Source organism: Pleurodeles waltl, chromosome 3_1, assembly GCF_031143425.1.
Source record: "Pleurodeles waltl isolate 20211129_DDA chromosome 3_1, aPleWal1.hap1.20221129, whole genome shotgun sequence".
NCBI lineage: Eukaryota > Metazoa > Chordata > Amphibia > Caudata > Salamandridae > Pleurodeles > Pleurodeles waltl.
This window is the reverse complement of record NC_090440.1, coordinates 211,388,004-211,406,270: the sequence shown is the minus strand read 5'-3', so window position 1 is coordinate 211,406,270 and position 18,267 is coordinate 211,388,004. Positions and strand designations below refer to the sequence as shown.

Sequence of the window (18,267 nt, the reverse complement as noted above, 5' to 3'; positions counted from 1 at the left end):
AGTGCTGACGGCAGCGCACCTTCCTAGGATCAATTCCTAGGAGCTGAGAAATCACACAAAGCCAGCCGCAATGTGGTGCATGAACATTTTGATAGGTCCATTACATTAACAGACATGGGCAGAACATATATTATGGAGCTTACCTGTAGCACGTCAAAAGCTCACCTCATTAAGACCTGCATGGGCCAGCTTGGTGCAGTGTTTGGAACTGTCTGCTGCTTATTACAACATGACTAGTACCAAACTTGAAAGCTATGCCAAACCCTGCCTGCTGTTCCTTGGAGAATCGCCTGTGAGAAGGCCTCTTCTGCAGTCAGAAGGTGACTTTGAGGAGCTGCCCAAGATCATACTAAAGCCCTCAGTAGTCCTCACTAGAGACAGTGGAGAACAGCAATGGCAACTTACAAGGCAGATGAGTTATTCCACTAAGAGTGACACTTGCTTGGAGACTTCTTTACTGCTGCATCGCCAAAGGTAAAATCACTGGGTATATGGCTTGGTTCTAATCTATCCATGGCCTATCTCATGGAAAAAACAGCTTCTAAATCCTGAGCGACATTGTTCGCTATCAAGGAACTGAAACTCTTTCTTCAATCAAACAAGCAATTATAGAGCGCGACCCATCACCCAGGGGGTCTCAAGGTGCTAGGGTCTCAGTCGAAGAGCCAGGACTTGAGGTCCTCCCAGATCTGAGACAGCGAGGGGGTCTGCCTGAAGTGGAGTGGCATCGTGTTCCAGTTCTGTGCGGCGATGAAGGAGAAGGATCCTCCTCCAGCCATGTTCTTCTGGATCCTGGGATGGTGGCAAGGGCCATTTGAGCAGAGCGGAGTTGCCTGGTGGGTGTGTAGAAGGAGAGGCCGTGGATGAGGTAGACATGTCCGATGTTATGAAGGGCATTGTACTCATTTGTCAAGAGTTTGAAAGTGATGTGTTTGTTGACAGAGAGCCAGTGTACATCACTCAGGTGGGCGGAGATGTGGCTGTGGCAGGAGATGTCTAGGATCAGTCTGGCCACGGCGTCCTGTATTCTCTGGAGCATTGTTTGGAGGCTCTTGTTGATTCCGGCATATAGTGCACTGCCATAGTTGAGTTTACTGCTGACAAATGCCTGGGTGACTGTTCTTCTCGTGTTAATGGGGATCCACTTGAATATCTTCCGGAGCAGGCGGAGAGTGTGGCAGCATGAGGATGAGACAGCGTTGACTTGGGTGGCCATAGACAGTGAGGAGTCGAGAATGCTGCAGAGGTTGCATGCATAGTCGGTAGGAGATGGGATGGTTCCGAGGGCACTGGACCACCAGGAGTCGCCCCAGGTGGTAGGGGTGGGGCCCAGGATGAGGATCTTCGTCTTGTCTGAGATGAGCTTGAGGCAGCTGTCTCTCATCCAGTCGGCGACTGCCTCCATTCTGTTGTGAAAGTTTCTTTTGGCGGTTGATAGTACGTTGGTGAAGGAGAGAATAAGCTGTGTGTCATCAGCATAGGAGACGAAGTTGAGCCCGTGGTGTCTGACGATCTCGGCAAGTGAAGTCATGTAGACATTGAAGAGGGTGGGGCTCAGGGAGGAGCCCTGGGGAACTCCGCAGCTGGTTTCCATCAGCTTCGAGGTAAAGGGTGGGAGCCTAACTCTCTGGGTTCAGCCGGTGAGGAAGGAGCACATCCACTCCAGGACTTTGCCTCGGATGGCAGCGTCGTGTAGTCTGGTGCACAAAGTGGAGTGGGAGACGGTGTTGAAGGTGGCAGAAAGGTCAAGGAGGATGAGGGCAGCTGTTTCACCACAGTCCAGTAGGATACAGATGTCATATGTGGCTGCTAGGAGTACAGTTTTGGTGCTATGGTTGCTCCTGAATCCGAATTGGGAGGGGTCGAAGATGTGGTTGGTCTCGATGAACTCAGTGAGCTGGGAGTTGACCGCTTTTTCGAATACCTTACCTGGAAAAGGGAGCAGTGAGATTGGTCTGTAGTTTATCAGCTCCATCTGCGAAGGGCTTCTTCAGGAATGGGTTTATCTACACATGTTTTCATACCTCCAAGAAGGTGGCAGTCTCAATGGAGGTTGATGGTATGGCATATTTTTGGTGCAATGGTGGCATTGGCTTGATTGAGGATGTGTTGGGAGCATGGGTCTGAGGGTGCCCCAGAGTGGATGGTATTCATGAGCTTCAGGGTGTCTTCCGGTGTGAGGAGGGCCCAGTGGTTCATGATCGATCGGCGGTTGGAGTCCGTGGTGGTCCTGGTGGGTCAGGGTGAGCTTTTGCTTGCGAATTCTTCATAGATGCCCTGGTTTTTTTTGGTGGAAGAAGGTAGCAAGGTTGCTCAGAGGTCTTGGGAGGGATGTCAGTGGTGTCTGTGCACGGTTTCGTGAATTCCTTGACTATGGTGAAAAGTTCTTTGCTGTTGTGTACGCTGGCATTGATGCGTTCCTGAATGACCAATTTTCTAGCTGATCTGATGAGCCAATAGTGTGATGTGACGGGTTGGTGGTCTGTCGTGCTCTTGCTGCTTCTTCACTTTCTCCTGAGTCTGCTGCATGTGCTCTTGGAGGTCGGGAGAGAACCAGCTGGGTTTCCTGTGGTGTTAATTGCCGGTGGGTTTCCTTAGCAGGGCTAGGGTGTTGGCGCAGTTGGCTATCCATTGGTGGAGGTTGTGGGCCTAGGCATTGACATCCGTGGTGTCTGGTGGAGGGAACTGACAGAGAGTGACAGTGAGCTGGGCTTCGGTGACATTGGGCCAGTTCCTCCAAGGGGGGCGGTGGGCGTGGTGCCATTTAACTGTCTTGGTGAAGGTGTAATAGACACAGTAGTGGTCGGACCAGTGTAGTTCAGAGGTGTGTGAGAAGGAGATGTGGTTTTCAGTGGAGAAGACAGGGTCAAGGGTGTGTCATGCTGAGTGCATGGGGAGGTTGACCAGTTGCTTGAGCCCAAGGGTGGCAAGGTTCTCCATGAGGGTAGAGGTGTTCAGGTCACTGTGGTTGTCAAGGTGAAAGTTGAGGTTGCAAAGGAGGATGTAGTCCATTGAGGTGAGGGCATGGAGAGCAATGAAGTCAGCCAGGGCTTCGCTGAAAGGCAGGGCGAGGTCCAGCGGGTCTGTAGATGAGGGTGCCATGGAAGTTGGTGTTTGGATTTGTCTAGATATGAAAGTGCAGGTGTTCGGCGATGGGGGCAGGACATCGATGCTGGTCGAGAGGCCGAGTGAGTTTTTGTGGACGATGGCGACGTCTCCTCCTGGTCGGTTGGCATGGTCTTTATGTATAATCTTGTAGCCATCGGGGATGGCAGTGGCGATGCCCAGTGCTGAGGAAGTGGTAATCAAGGTCTCTGTGAAGGTGACGTTGGGGCGATGGAGTCAAGTAGGTCCCAGACTTCTGTCACATGCTTGATGAGGGAGTGAGTGTTGAATAGTATGCATCTGAGGGGGCTTAGTGGTCAGGCAGAGGGGGGATTGGTGTGCGAGGACAGGTGAATGTGCAGTTGCGGCATTAGAACGGGCCGTGGGTGTCCTTGGAGAGGTGCAGTGGCAGGCAGTGGCACCTCTGCTGTTGAGGGCGTGCAGGGTGGTGGAATCATATTGATGGGTGGTGGGGGAACCCAATTATGTCAGAACAGTTATCCAATCTCTAGTTCTAGTCTCTCGGTCCTCTTGCTGGCTACTTGATCATCTAGTATGCAGGAGATTTGTTTGTTGGACCTCCACACTTTGCTTCACAACAGCATCATCCTCGGAGAGACAGCTGATCATCTGTGGTCTGTTTTTTGTTTCGGTCTTCCCGCCCCATTTGCGCTTGAATACATGAACTTCTTCCCCGGGAATGTAAGCGGTTAGGGATTTAAAAAGGTACCTTCCACTCGTCAAAATATAATGAAGTGATGTCAACCAGCCTTTTACATTGCTAACATCTTCTTGTTCCTGTCCTTCAACACTAAAACAATGACAGGTTTGAGCCATTGAAGAGAACATTACTGCCACCATCTGGCCACTAGCACTTTTAACCTCGCCAATAGTTTTGCCTTCAATGAGCGGAACCTGTTTTACACCCCAGTTCCCAGCTGGTCACTAAGGTCCCAAGTTCCCAAGTTCTACTTTGTAACTTGCATTTTCATGATAGAGCTTGTGGCTTTGCACTTACTTATTGTCAGTTTTAATACTCTGTGAACACTGTCTGCTATCTATGCATATACAGATTTCCGGCATCCAGTCTTTTAAAAAATAAAATTTGCTTTATATCTTCATGATCTTCAACACACTGTGGCCCATGTTTATGAAAAATGACGCAAAACTGCGCTAGCGCAGTTGTGCGTCAAAACTTTTACTGCAAGCTAACACCATTCCTTAGCACCATCCGTGTGCCTTATTTAAAAAAAGACGCACAATGGCACTAAGGAATACTTAGCGTTTACAGAAAAGATGCTACCCGGTGAGGGATGGCATTAGGGAAAATGGTGCTAATGGGCCACAAATGATGCCAAATTGATTAGCAGCAAAAATTAGTCAGCCTAGCATCATTTTTGGTTGCACAAGCAGCCAAAAAATGACACAAGTTTAAGTATAGACAGGAGACATTACCACAACCGCAATGTCCACCATAGGGGACCAGTGTCCCCAGGACAACCCCAACAGAACTGGTGCCAGCCAGGGGGCCCCATGTAAGTGGCCCCCAGTGGCACACAACAGACAAGCGCGTAAACTGACCTCCTCCTGTAGCGTCCCTGTGGTGTGGGTGGTGGTGACGGGGGGGTTGGGGTGGGCCTCTATGTAGCCTGACCAGGAGTTAAAATTTGACACTAATCGGCCTTAGCGTCATTCTATAGGTAAGCCTCATTACTGTGCGTCGTTTTCGCATCAGGTGGTAAATATGGCGCGGGGGCTAGCATCATTTTTAGGAAGGGAACTCGTACCTTGCATATTATTGTCGCAATTCGACGCAAGGTGGGTTGGCTCTTCCTAAAATTTACGCTATATCAGATATTTTGACGCTAGACAGGTCTAGAGTCAAAATATAAATATGGAGTAAAGTTAGCACCGCTTTAGCTGAAAAAATAATGATGCTAAGGTGGCGCTAACTTTCCATAAATATGTGCCCATGTGCCTACACAAAAGTTCAACCATCTCAGCAACTTCCATTCTTATTTACCCAAAACAATCTAAGTGAGAAATCTTGACATTTTAAACCTCTCCTTAAATATCCATGCTACAGCCCGACTCCTTCCAACTATTTTTAGTTTTTGCTCAGCTAATGCTCACCATACATTTATTGCCCACATCATTACAGATATGTCTCTGGATTTCTTTTTCATCACTGAATCTTGACTCAACTGTGATCGTGTAAACATTATTAATGTTCTAGATTTGACAAACTGTAAGATACTCAGAAGAGATCAGGCAGCATTGGAGGCTGAGTTGCCTTGTCTCATGAGCGGTTATGCAAGAAAATGAAGTTCACAAAATTGTGCTTATTTTCCCATGAGAGTTACATAAATTGCTACATCTGAATCTATAATCTACATTAACATAATTTACCGTCCTCCTAAAGTTGAAAACGTTTTTTCGAAGACTTCTATGAATACATTATGGCCCAACAACATTCCTATTCTCATAAAATATAGTGTGAATACTTCAACAACATCTGGACTAACACACTGACACTTATACTAAGGCACTTACGAATCTTTTCAGTAATTTCAGCTTGCATCAGCCTGCTACTTCAACAACTCATGTGAAAGTCAAAACCATCCACCTTATTTTACATGGTTCATCTTCGATCCAATACGAAACATCAATTAACTTCTGTTCAAATCAAAGGCACCTAACAACTATTCACTCAATCTACAGTACAAAAAAAAAAAAAATGTAAACAAGTGTCTGATGTGGTATAAAAACACACAGAGAGAGATGATGTGGGAGTAGGGGCGTAAGCGGAGAACGCAACCGTACTCAGCTCCCAACGACCAATACAAAAAACACAACTGGGAGTACGGGGTTCTTGTAACGGGGCGGATTAGTAGTGTGTCAATTAGAACACTAGGCCCTTCGTGAGCCTCAGCTAGAGGCGAGACATGGGTGGACTGTGGTGCATGGTGTGGAAGGGGAAATTTCCTTTACGGACTAGGTGGTCTCACACACTCAATGGTGTCATGCTTCATCATAGGACCACGTAGCCCCACCCAGGTAGGACAATGCCACCTGGGCGGACTCAACCTCACTGTTAGAAGAACAGGAGGGAGTGCGTAAATCAATTCTGGTTCTGGAAAAGGGATCCAGCTAGACTAAGAAATAAAAACACCTAAACAGATACCCAAGGAAGTATTTGATAGAGGTTCTGTTTGATGTGATTAAAAGGAGGACTGGGACACCAATGTGAGAACAATGACTCACTGGGTCTCCTATCTAAGAAGAAGAAGCCAACATGTTTCTGCCCTCAAAAATGAGCTCTGGAAGGTCTTGGGGCATTCATCAGGGCGAAGGATCCCTGCTATTCATGCTCAGTGAGTGTTGAATCAAATAACAACCATACAGTGGGAATAATAAGTGAGTGATGCCCGGGTGGTTGGTGGGGCCTACCTTGCCAGGGAACTACCTGGGGAGGACCCTATCACAAGAGGCTACTAGCCTCCGTTGTCCAGGAGAGGGAGCGTCCCCTTATAGTCAGACTTGCATCAAAGGCGGGCGCTCTCTATGCGCCTAAACCGACCTCTCTCAGGACCGCTTGGATCTGATGTGGTATAGTCAAAATCAGCCTGCAAAATTGTTTTGGTGGAAGATTGAAAAATGTTAACAGATGCTTCTCTTTGTATGAGCAGGCCGTTTAAAAAATAGATTAACTCCATAACACTTCTGAGTCAAATTAAAATGTTGTCAAACGAAAGGAACTCTTGGTTCTCTGACAAAATCCTCCTTGCTATATAAGAAGTTTGATTTTCTCAGTGGGCCAAAAATTCTTTGGAAGCCAGAATGTCCGCCTTCTCTGCAGGGTCACCCTCAAACTTTTTTCCTTCACCGCTCCTGTTTTCTGAACCCATTTTTGTTGGCTTTTGCGACTCTGTGCACTTTACCACTGTTAATCAGTGCTAAAGTACTTGTTTTCTCCCCCTAAAACACAGTACAGTTGGTTTACACCTGATTGGTGCATTTAATGTACTTGTAAATCCCTCATAAATGGTACAGCGAGTACCCAGGGTCTGTAAATTAAATGCTACTAATGAGCAGGGATGTCTCCTCCATTAGAGCAGAGGAGCGTTGCCCACTAAAAAGTCCCCGAACATGCCCCTGAAAATGCCCCAAATATGAAAAATGAGAAGGTAATGAAGTTAATTCATTACCATTGTATTTTTTTTTTTTTTTCGTCCTCATTTCGTCACCCACGCTTTGGTTAAGAGGGAAAAGCACAGGTCACGGCGAACAGTAACATGCCTCCAGGTATATGATCCTTACCTCTGTTGAGCCGTCCCACCTGTTCTACTTATTGTTCTTTTCCCAATCGCATGCCATCGACCAAGTATTATTATTTCCTTTGAGACCTGATCATAACCAAAGCAGCACCCAAAATGGGTAAGGGGAGTTCTAATCATTGGACTTAAGTTTTCAAGAGGAGGAGACCAAACGAAAAACCTATAAAGCACAAATTAATACACTATTGATAAACATTTTCCCAGTTCATCCAAAAATTGTCTCTTCTAGAAAGGGGCCCTCGTTGTTCCATTTTACACATTCGATTTACAGATGTTTGCCAGTCCAAAACACAGGGGGAAGAGATTCAACCCATTTACGACATATTTCTCGTCTAGCTAAAAGCATTAATATGAACAGCAAATACTCCTGATGTACTGACAATCTCTGGTGATTTATACCCTGTTCACAAACCCCAAACACCACCACAGAAAGATTTAATTTTAAGTTAACGTTAAAGATTACCTTTAGGATGTTTCCTATATCCCCCCAATAATTCAACAACCTTGAACATTGCCAAAACATATGAATATCATCTGCCTTGTCTTCCCCACACCTTGGACAGTTTTTCTGAATTTTCCCAATAGCTGATAATCTAGCCGGTGTCCAATAAACCCTGTGGAGTGTGAACAAATGGTTTTTCTTCAACCCTGCCGGCTTAATAGTAAACCACAGTTCTGAACAGGACCTTTGCCACAATGCTATAACATCTGGGGTTGGAAAAATCCCCCCCGCTTCAACAAGGGAAGGGATGCACCATCCTCTGCTGCTTCCAACAAAGCATGATACCACAATGCAACTTCTTTATTAATGATTTTCTGGTTTAATTTCCCTTCCCATATTCTCCTCCCTATTTCTCCTGTTCGACGAGATTTCACCCAACTAGATATCTGAAAATACTTGAATCTGGAAACTGTCCCTCCAGTACCTTCCTGGAGTGCAGACCAGCTTAACAATTCCGATCCTTCTATTAATTGACCCCATCTTACCATCCCACTCACTCTCAAGGGAATTGATAATTTGTCAATAAGGCATTCAGGAGTACCAGGTGAGTCCCAGATGGGAGCAGAACTACAAAAATAAGGTATCTCTAGCACCCTCCGAAAATACATCCAAACATTACATGCATGTCTGGGGAGCTTCAAACGTACCTTCTTAAAGTACTTAGGATGCCCAAATTTATGTAAGAAATGGTCTGCTCCTTCCTCAAGATGTGCCGTTAAAGCTTTCCAGACTAGATCATATTCTGACTTCTTATTCAATAAAATTCTAATATTTTTTAGTTGAAAAGCCAAATAATACCTAAACAAGTCCGGAGACGCAATACCCCCCCACTCTTTTTTTCTACTCATCTTTTTCCACGAAATCCTTACTCCCTTGGAGGCCCATACAAATGAGGATAAATCCCCCTGTCGTTTTTTAAACCAGCTCTTCTTAAACTCTAGTGGAATAGTATTGAATAAAAAGGTGAATTTTGGGAGACTGCACATCTTCAAAATATTAGATCTTCCGATTATCGAAAGAGGAAGAACGGCCCACGCCTTTAGCAGTTTTTTGGTTTCCCTATACGTTATGTCAAAATTCAATTTAGCTACCTCATTAAGATCAGTTGTTAATCGGATACCCAAGTATCTAATCTCTTGTTTAACTAAGGGAGAAGCATAAGTCCGATTCCAACACATTATTTCCGTCTTTTCTGTGTTTATACTGTAACCGGAAAATCTACCAAATTGTTCCATCAAAGTATTGACCCTAGGTAGAGTGGACCTGACATCACTCGTGTATATCATAAGATCGTCCGCATATAACGCTACTTTTTTTTCCTAACCCCCAATTCGAAATGGGGTAATGTCCTTACAAGACCGAAGTAAAGTTGCCAAGGGTTCAATGTATAAATTGAAAAGCAAGGGAGATAAGGGGCACCCCTGTCGCGTACCCCGCCAGATCCTGAATTCCTGCGATAATTGGCCATTGACCAGGACTCTCGCTGAGGGGCATCTATACAATTCCCTTACTGCCCTAACAAAAGGAATTCCCAAGCCCCCTTTTTCCAACACGGCCCTTAAAAAAGACCAATTAACACGATCAAAAGCCTTTGCTGCATCAAAAGTCAAGATCGCCAATGGAGCCTTTTCTTGTTCCGCAAGGTCTACTGCAGCAAATAACTCGTGAGTTACCTCATGGAATTGCCTCCCCTTCATAAAACCCTTTTGATCCACGTGTATCAGATTGCCTATGGCTCTCCCCAATCTCCTAGCTAAAATCCCTGTATAGAGTTTGTAGTCCACATTCAACAAGGAGATGGGTCTGTAGGATGAACAAGACGTTGAGTCCTTACCTGGCTTTAACAATAAACAAATTATCGCCTCTCTCCAGGATTTAGGTATCTGTGCCCCTTCTACCAACATAGAATTGAATAGCTCTAATAGAAATGGAATAAGTTAATCCCCCAAAACCTTGTATAATTCATTAGGTAGGTTATCTGGACCAACTGCCTTTCCTTTTTTCAACGCCTTAATGCCTTCAACAAGCTCAGCCTCATTTATCTTACAATTCAATAAGAGCATTTCAGATTCCTCTAAAACTGGGAGTTACGCTTTTTCTAAGAATTCTCTGACCGACTCCTCTGAATTAACCAAGCTTTGTGAATATATTTCTTGAAAAAAAGATACAAATGCCCCCTCAATCTCTTCTTGCTCCATACAGATCTGGTTCGTAAGATCAGATTTAACTGATAAAATATGCCTTTTAGAAAGGTCCAACTTAACCTTCCAAGCTAATAGTTTACTACAACCTTCTCCATATTCATAGTGTGCATATCGACTACTTTCCCACTTTAACCTACTGCGATTCTCCAAAAAAGCATCTAAGCTAATCCGAACCTTTTCCTCTTGGCGTGTCAGCTCCTCTAGTAGATCGTCCTTCCCTTCTAATCGTGCATTATGCATTGAAGCTTGAAGAGTTTTTAGTGATGATTCCATGTCTCCCAGCTTTTCCCTTCCTTCACGATACTTATATATTGCCAGGCTCACAAGCCTCCCTCTTATGTAGGCCTTAAACGCATCCCAAACACACCATAGACTTGCTGTTCCTTGATTCCAGTGGAAAAAATCTCTTGTATCTTTTTTTAACACTTCTACTATTGAGTCGTCTAGGAATAAAGCGCGATTAATTGTACTCCTAATACCCTTGCTTACGACCCTGATGTCCAAGTGTAGTTTTACAGCTGAATGATCTGAAAGGTGTGCTGTGTTGTGGGCTACCTTTCTCACCTCTGGGCATAAACTTTTATGTATTAGAAAAAAATCTATTCTAGATCTATGCCCATATTTTGTATTGTAAAATGTGTATCTATCTCCTTCCCCCACCTCTCCAATGCCATATATCTACCAGACCTAAATCCTGCATGGCTTGTTTCACCAGTGCCCTCGTTTTAGGTGAATTAACCATACCCCGGGGGGGTTGACTTATCATGAGCAGGATCTAACAGTATATTAAAATCCCCACCTAATACCACTGGGTACCTAGCTAAAAGTAGGATATTAAATAGATCTTGAAATGGCATTGGATCATCTAGGTTTGGCCCGTAGTAACTCGCCACTGTGACCCAATAACCGCATACACACAGTTCTACCACTACCCATCTTCCCCTAAAGTCGACTTGCACCACTCCTACCTTAAACCTTGTGGATTTTTTAATCAGGACTGCCACACCTTTTATTGCGCTAGTTTGGGAAGAGCATACACTGAATGAAACCCAATTCAACCGTTTAAGCCAGCTCTCCCACTCATTTTGCTGAAGATGGGTTTCTTGCAATATAATGATCTCCTCCTCCGCCAATCGTAAATATTCAAATATCTTCCACCTCCTACATAGCACCCTTAAACCGTTCACGTTCCAAGAGAGGAATTTCAACCTTAAATTGCCATACTTAGACATTCCTAAAAGGAAGGAAAAGAAAAATCATGAACACAGAACCCCCCCTCCCATTTAGGTAAGTTATGAGGACTTTCTTATTTTTATCATTTTCAACCCACCTGACCCGAACCAAACCCGTACACCCATTGCCTCCCACACCCACAACCAACACCAACATCAACACACCACCAAACCACCCCCCCCCCCGGGAACCCTCCCTATTTCTACTAGGATAACCATCCTGTTATCCTCAATTCGAACTCCCCGTCGGACGGAACTTTCCACTAGATCTTATTGAGACGCCTTAATCTGATCTATAAATGCACTAACCTCCCCCGGGTCTCTCATGTTGTACATTTTATTCTTCCACATGATACGGAGGGCGGCCGGGAACCTTAATTGGACTGTAGCCCCAAGAGAGCGAAGCTCCCGCATAAAGTTTCCCAATTCCCACTGCCTATCTAACGTTGCTTTGGACACATCTGATCTTATCAGGAAAGACCAATCCCCCTTGGAGAAAACACCAACTTTAAGGGCTTCAGACAAGATTCTTTCCTTAATAGAGTATGTGTTGAAATTTATCAAAATCCTCCTAGGGTTTTTTCTTCCGGGATTTTTCTTGAACGGGTCATGATGGACTCTTTGAATATCCTCTTCCAGATTAAGCACTGCTATATTTGGGATGACCTCCTTAATCAAAGCGATCACATAGCCCTTAATGTCTTCCCCTTCCATTCCCACCGGGACTCCCAAAAGCCTAATGTTGTTTCTCCTCATGTTGTTTTCCAATGTCTCGAATTTATCCTGCAACACCTTTTCTCCACGTTTTAACTGTAAAATATCCTTGGATTGAGCTAACACGCGCTCCTCGTGGGCCTCCACCACAGCCTCCAGCTTACCCAACCGATCTGTTAGCAAGTTAATTTTACTTTCCAAAACTTCACAGGCTTCCCGAATCCTCGTTTGATTATTTTCTGAAATCTCAAATTTTCCCCTAATCTCTTTAGTAAGAGAGATTAACAAAGCCTGTACATCCATATAGCGAGACATTGGTCCACTAGGAGAATTACCCTCTGCTTCTAACAAGGCTAGTGTCTTTGAAGAGCCCTCTCTCTGCCTATCTAGTTCCTTATCTAATGGATTTTGGGCCGAGCCTACAGCTAGACAGCCTACCGCTAGATTTAATGCCCCTAAATCGCCTAAGATCGGTTGAGCATTAGCCATGTCTTGTGATGGAAGAGTTGTAGTCCGAAAATACCTTGTGATCAAAGATTCGCTCTTTCCCTGAGACTCAATTTGACCTTCCTCCAGGAAGGGTAGGGGGTGCTCCACGAGTGACACTGTATGATCAATCCCCCTTACAGAGCCCTCACCGTGATTCTTAGATCCAGAACCTGCTATAACTGCTGCTGCTACGGTCTCAGATGGCTGAGTCTGAGGGTTAACACTCACACCCAGGGGGCCGGGCTTACTTTTCCTCACACCAACCAAGTCTTTAACTTCTGCCCGTACACCCCTGGGGCGACGTTTAATTGGAGACATAAACCGTGAGGCTCCAACACTCTCACAATCTCCTCTTGCCCAACTCTTATTCAAATTTCTCCTAGTAGAAAACCCAGGAGTCTCCGGTAAGCTCCCACGAAGAGAACAGCGCGAGGTATAAGATCTCCCACGTCGCACACCCCTCACTGCTTCTACCCATATGCTGGAGTTTGATGTCTGCTTCCAGGACACCACCTCACCACCTCTCGCCGAAGCAAATAACCCCCCGTTCTTGTTCGCCGTTTTCTTTTTCTTTTTTTTTTTTTTTCCCGACCTAGGCCGGGAAAAACGATACAGAGGGGTAAATGACGTAGCCAAGTAACAAAAATGTGTTGTTTTTTTTTGGGTCACCAGCCCACCATGATGATTCCCATGCCCAACAGGCTGTAGTCGAGGTGAAGCCGAGTTAAAAAGACTATTACCCAATATCTTTATGTCTGAAACATACTCAAGATGAAAAGGACTGGTAATGCCAAGAAACAGAATACAAGATTTGAGGGACCAACCTCTAAAAAGCCCCTCCCAAGGAAAACCGAGCTAGATGCTAATGTCACACTTCCTGTCACATGAGCCTATTTATAAATCAAAAAAGGTCAGTATCCCCCCACTCTTTAAGCTCTGGTGGCAAAAACGGTGATCCGCCTATTATATATTATAATACTCCATCCAATCCGTGATTGTCGGTGTAAATATTCTCATGTAAATTCAAATTCTCGTACATAACCATGCCTAAAGGCTTGCTCTACCTTACGAATACTGAGACGTTAGGTAAGTGGCATCTATTTGTTTCAAATTACATCTCAGCGCATTGGTTCACTCTGTTCAGCATGGCTCATGTTTTTTTTTTAAACAAATTTGGTACGTATTGTAGAATGTCAAAATTACGCCGAAACTTGACGTTTTCTGACAGAATGCAGCTCATGAAAACACACCCCCAAGAGCACGGTACTCAGTTTTTTCACATGATTTTTGTGCCTGCTTTGTGAGGCTGCATGATAGGCGACGTGTATTAAATGAAGACAAGTTGATGTACTCTGCCTCTGACCTGTTGTATCGGGCACCAACCAGAAATGAATGCACCGTTTCTCCTAGGGAGGCAGACAATTGTTGCAGCTCCTCGCTCTGTTCGCGGGATCTCCTTGCAGCCGGCTCTGAAGACCCCAAGCGCTGGTCGAGAGCTCCGGCTCTCAGACCCAGCGCGCAACGCTAAATACTCGTGGATAGCATGCAGGGCAGATATCTCTGACTTCCCCCGGCGTCTCTCCAGCTTCAACCCCCCGGAGGGTTCCTCCACCGAAAGCGGAACAGCAGCAGAAACTCTCTCGAGCGCCGGCCGGAGAGTTCTGCCTGAGACTCTCGGGCACGACGCGTCACGAGTCACGTGTCATTGGCGTCTCTCGTCTCCGTCCGACGAGAGTTCACGGTCAGCTTGTTAGCTGGCCGTCATGTTCCCCATGGACTTCAAAACCCCGTTGATTACCATTGTATTTTTTGTCAGTCCGTCCTGATCCGAGTGCCAGGACGGGGAGGGGCCTGCTGAGTGGCAACAATGGTGGGCTGCCTGTGCACTAATTCAAAAGTGTGCATGTCACTTTGGCCGGCTGTCTTGCGACTGCCAGCCTGGTGTGCACTTTTAACTTCTCATCCCAGCTGTCTAAGGACAGTTGAGTTGAGAGAAAGCATAGGGCACCAGTGTCCTCGGGAGCACTGGGAGTGGCCACTCCCTCCAATCCTGGCACTTCCCCCATGCTGTTTAATAGCAGGAGAGGTGCACTAGGATTGTTTAAGTGAGTTAGCTGGGTCCCTGGATGTGACGTGAAGAGAAGAAGAAGAAGAGGACCAGAGCGAGGAGGACGTGTCTGCGGAAACACTGTAAGTATCTTTTCTTCTATTTTACTTTTAGTAATTTTTTTACTGCATCCACCCACCACCCATTTGCCCGCCCCTCCACTCCCTATAGTTGCCAGCCACCGCCGCTAGTGAGCAGCAGCACTCATGTCGCCTACTAAAAGTAGCCTTTTAAAACATGCCTCAGGCCTATCATTGCAATCTGTAATACAGTTTTAAACTGTCAATTCGATCTGGCAAAATAAACCTTTTCCCAGGCCTAACCATTTTTTAATACACATAAGACACCCCTAGCATAGACCCTAAACAGCCCATAGGGCAGGGCGCATTGTATTTAAAAAGTAGGACATGTGTTTTTAAGTTTTACATGTCCTTGAAGTGAAAGACTCCTAAATTCATGGTTCGTTATTGCAAGGCCTATCTCTCCCATAAGAGAACTTTAGCTTACCTTATTGGATTTTAAAAGTGTTTACTTTTGATTGGAAGCAGGTAGAAAAATCATGTTTGGACTTAAATGAATTGTAATTTAAAATCCCTTTTAATGGCAAAGTTGGACTTTAGATTATAATTTTGAAAATGCCTCTTTTAGAAAATTGGCATGTTCCTGCCCTAAACTTCCCGCGATCTTCTGAGAGTTTCCAGCTACCTGGGCCTATTAATTACTCCCCTATCAGTAATGCGTATTTGGCCCAGACAGTAAACAGTTGGCCTAGATGGGAGAAGGCCATCCTGCCAGGGTGAGAGGGATGGAGCTGCTGTACCCTACCACACATACATTCCAGCACTCTCAAGACAAGACTACTTGGAGCCCTAGCTTGGAGCCTGGGCAAGGGAAGAACGGGAAGTGAAGAAATATTCCAGAACCCGATGTGGGGGTGTACTAGAAATTTCCCACACTTAAAAGGGTGGCAGCAGGCATAAATATTGGACCTCCTTAGGCACTCATCAGTATAATCCTGGACCTGTAGAAGACTTCAGAAGGACTGCCTTGTACTTCAGAGGACTGCCCGGATGCCTGAGGCCTGTCTTGTTTCTCAGATGACTACCCTGCTGCTTGAGGCCTGTTTTGTTCTTCAGAGGACTTCCCTGTTATTTGAGGCCTGCCTTGCTGCTTGAAGGAGAGAGGACCATCTTTTTGGAACCAGGACTATCAGAGTGACTCCAAGTGTCAATTGGCTGACCTCCTGTTATGGACCCCAGGGACTCAACAAGCTCCAGAGGCCTCCCTATATATGCCTAGCTGACCTGCCACAATGGCCTCACCTGTACCTGCAACTGGACCTAGCTGGACTTGCAACTGGACCTGGCTTCTGCTGGATCGAGTTGAGTTCCTGATCCCCAAGAGGTGCCTCCTAGGTCCTAAATCTTTGGCTGGCGTCAGTTGAGCTCCACCTACGAACTCCTGATGTTTTGAACTCCGGACTTTGAGAAGGTAACTTTTTCAACAGAGTCTAACCTGGTCCCAGTATCCGTCCAACACTCCATTGGAGTTGGCCTGAACTTGTTAGTTTGTCCCAGTATTGGGCGACCAGATACACGCTTTCTGCTTCTTGACTCTATTTTTACTTAAACCTTTGAAATTTCACATCTCTGGTTTTACTGATTGGATTTTTTTAATTTTGGTCTAAATATATTTGTTACATTTTACTTTATTTTACTAACTCGGTGTGGGATATCTCTTGTGTTGTGTTTTCACTTTATTACTGTATGAGTGTTGCATAAATACGTAATATGGTGTCTCTAAGTTAAGCCTGACTGTTTTTGTGCCAAGCTACCAGAGGGCCATGCAGACGTTGATTTAGTGACTTTTGTGGCTCACCCTGACAAGGCTTGTGATTGTTGTTTGAGAAAGGTTTTCACCCTGGTCAAAAATCCAATTTCTTACATGAAGACACTGAGGTTTAAGCTAAGCCTGATAGAGTTGGTAGGACTCCTGCACCTGGGCACTGTGGTCTGCATCCAATATGGACCGAGTGGTAAATGTACATATATGTTAATATTGAAAAGAGAGTTTATCAAGTCTAAACTTTAGCCCCTTTTCTTTTCAATATTTTAATCAATAGACTTAATGCTTCCATAGAGACAGTCCAGTGTGATGTTCCAAAATTGGGATTGGACAAAATGCCAATTTCACTCAATGCTAATGACACAGTTTTATGTCCACACGAAATGGCATTGAGTTACTTCTGGCAGGGTTTGAAAAGTTCTGCACTGAACCTAAAGTTGGTATTAATACATGCAAGTTTTAGATACTGGTTGAAGACTTTAATTATTATTGTGCTCTGCTTAGACTGTTAATTTTCTGGATATGCTTGGACTGGCCCAGTCGGAGTTAATTTAAGGGAACCAGTAAGCATTTCATTACTTTCATAGCTCACACATATACAATGTTGGTGCTAGATCTCCCTGATACCTGGTACTCCCCTTACACATTACTGGCTTGGTTAGTCTTATAGTTCAATCTAGATTTCATGAATGGATAAAGAACTCCAACCTGGTTCTAATGATGTTGACCTTCAAAGGTGATACCTATCTTGACAATGAAAAGGTCAGTGACTGAGAGCCTTGAAAGTATGTTCTTGAAAGTATGTACCCACTCAAGCGTTTTATGTCAGATTTAGACTACGAGCTCTCCCCATTAGTGAGGAAAATGCAGCACTGATAATACACCTCACCTAGACGCTGCTTATGCAAGGATTATGTGATTGAAACAAGTTGACTCTTTCAACTAATTTGACCCCTTTGCAAAAATGGAGGACGGAGAGAGCTTAGAGATAAAGAGAGAGAGAGGAGAGAGACAAAGCGAGAGAAAGCAAGAGGGGGTGGGGAGAAAGCAGGGTTGGTATGAACATTTTCTCCAGATCTGGTTTTGGTTCCCAACAAGCACAGGAATTACACTCTTTAGTGCAAGAAGATCAAAACCCCCAAAATTGGCCACTTAATCTTTCTTGGAAGCTGCGCCAAATTTAAGAAATCACTTCCTTGGGAAATCAGAAAAACCATGTCATTAATTACCTTTTAGAACAAGCACTGGCAAAGCCAAAAGGTTCCACCTATGCAGCAAGAGCTATTGGCTTTGCCAACATGTTTTAGCCATGTTGCACATCAGCGTGGCTACTGTTCGGCATAGCTAAAAGATAGTGGCATAGAGGAGAGTGGCCTGGAATGTTGTAGAGTAGAATGGCGAAGAGTAGAATGTAGTGTCATAGAGGGAAGTGACATAGAGTGTTGTGCATTGGAGTGGCATTGAGTGTAGTCACGTAGAGTGGCATACAGTAGAGTGGACTGGTGTAGAGTGCATTGGCTTATAGTGTTGCAGAGTATAGCAGCGTAGAGTGCAGCAGCATAGATTTCAGTGGCGTACAAGGCTGTTTATTAGAGTGGCGCATAGTACAGTGCAGTGGCGTAGAGTGGAGCAGAATAGAGTGGCGTAGAATGCAGTGGTGTAGAGTGCAGTGGTGCAGAATAGAATAGAGTGGCAAAGAGTGCAGTGGTGTAGAATGTGCAGAGGACAATGT

At 45.1% G+C, this 18,267-nt stretch overlaps 1 protein-coding gene across 3 annotated transcripts in view; it reads left to right on the top strand.

Moving 5' to 3' along the window:
- Positions 1–18,267, top strand: part of CCDC33 (coiled-coil domain containing 33) — an 808,167-nt gene that overhangs the window by 144,773 nt on the left and 645,127 nt on the right. The gene's annotated exons all lie outside the window — the stretch shown is intronic.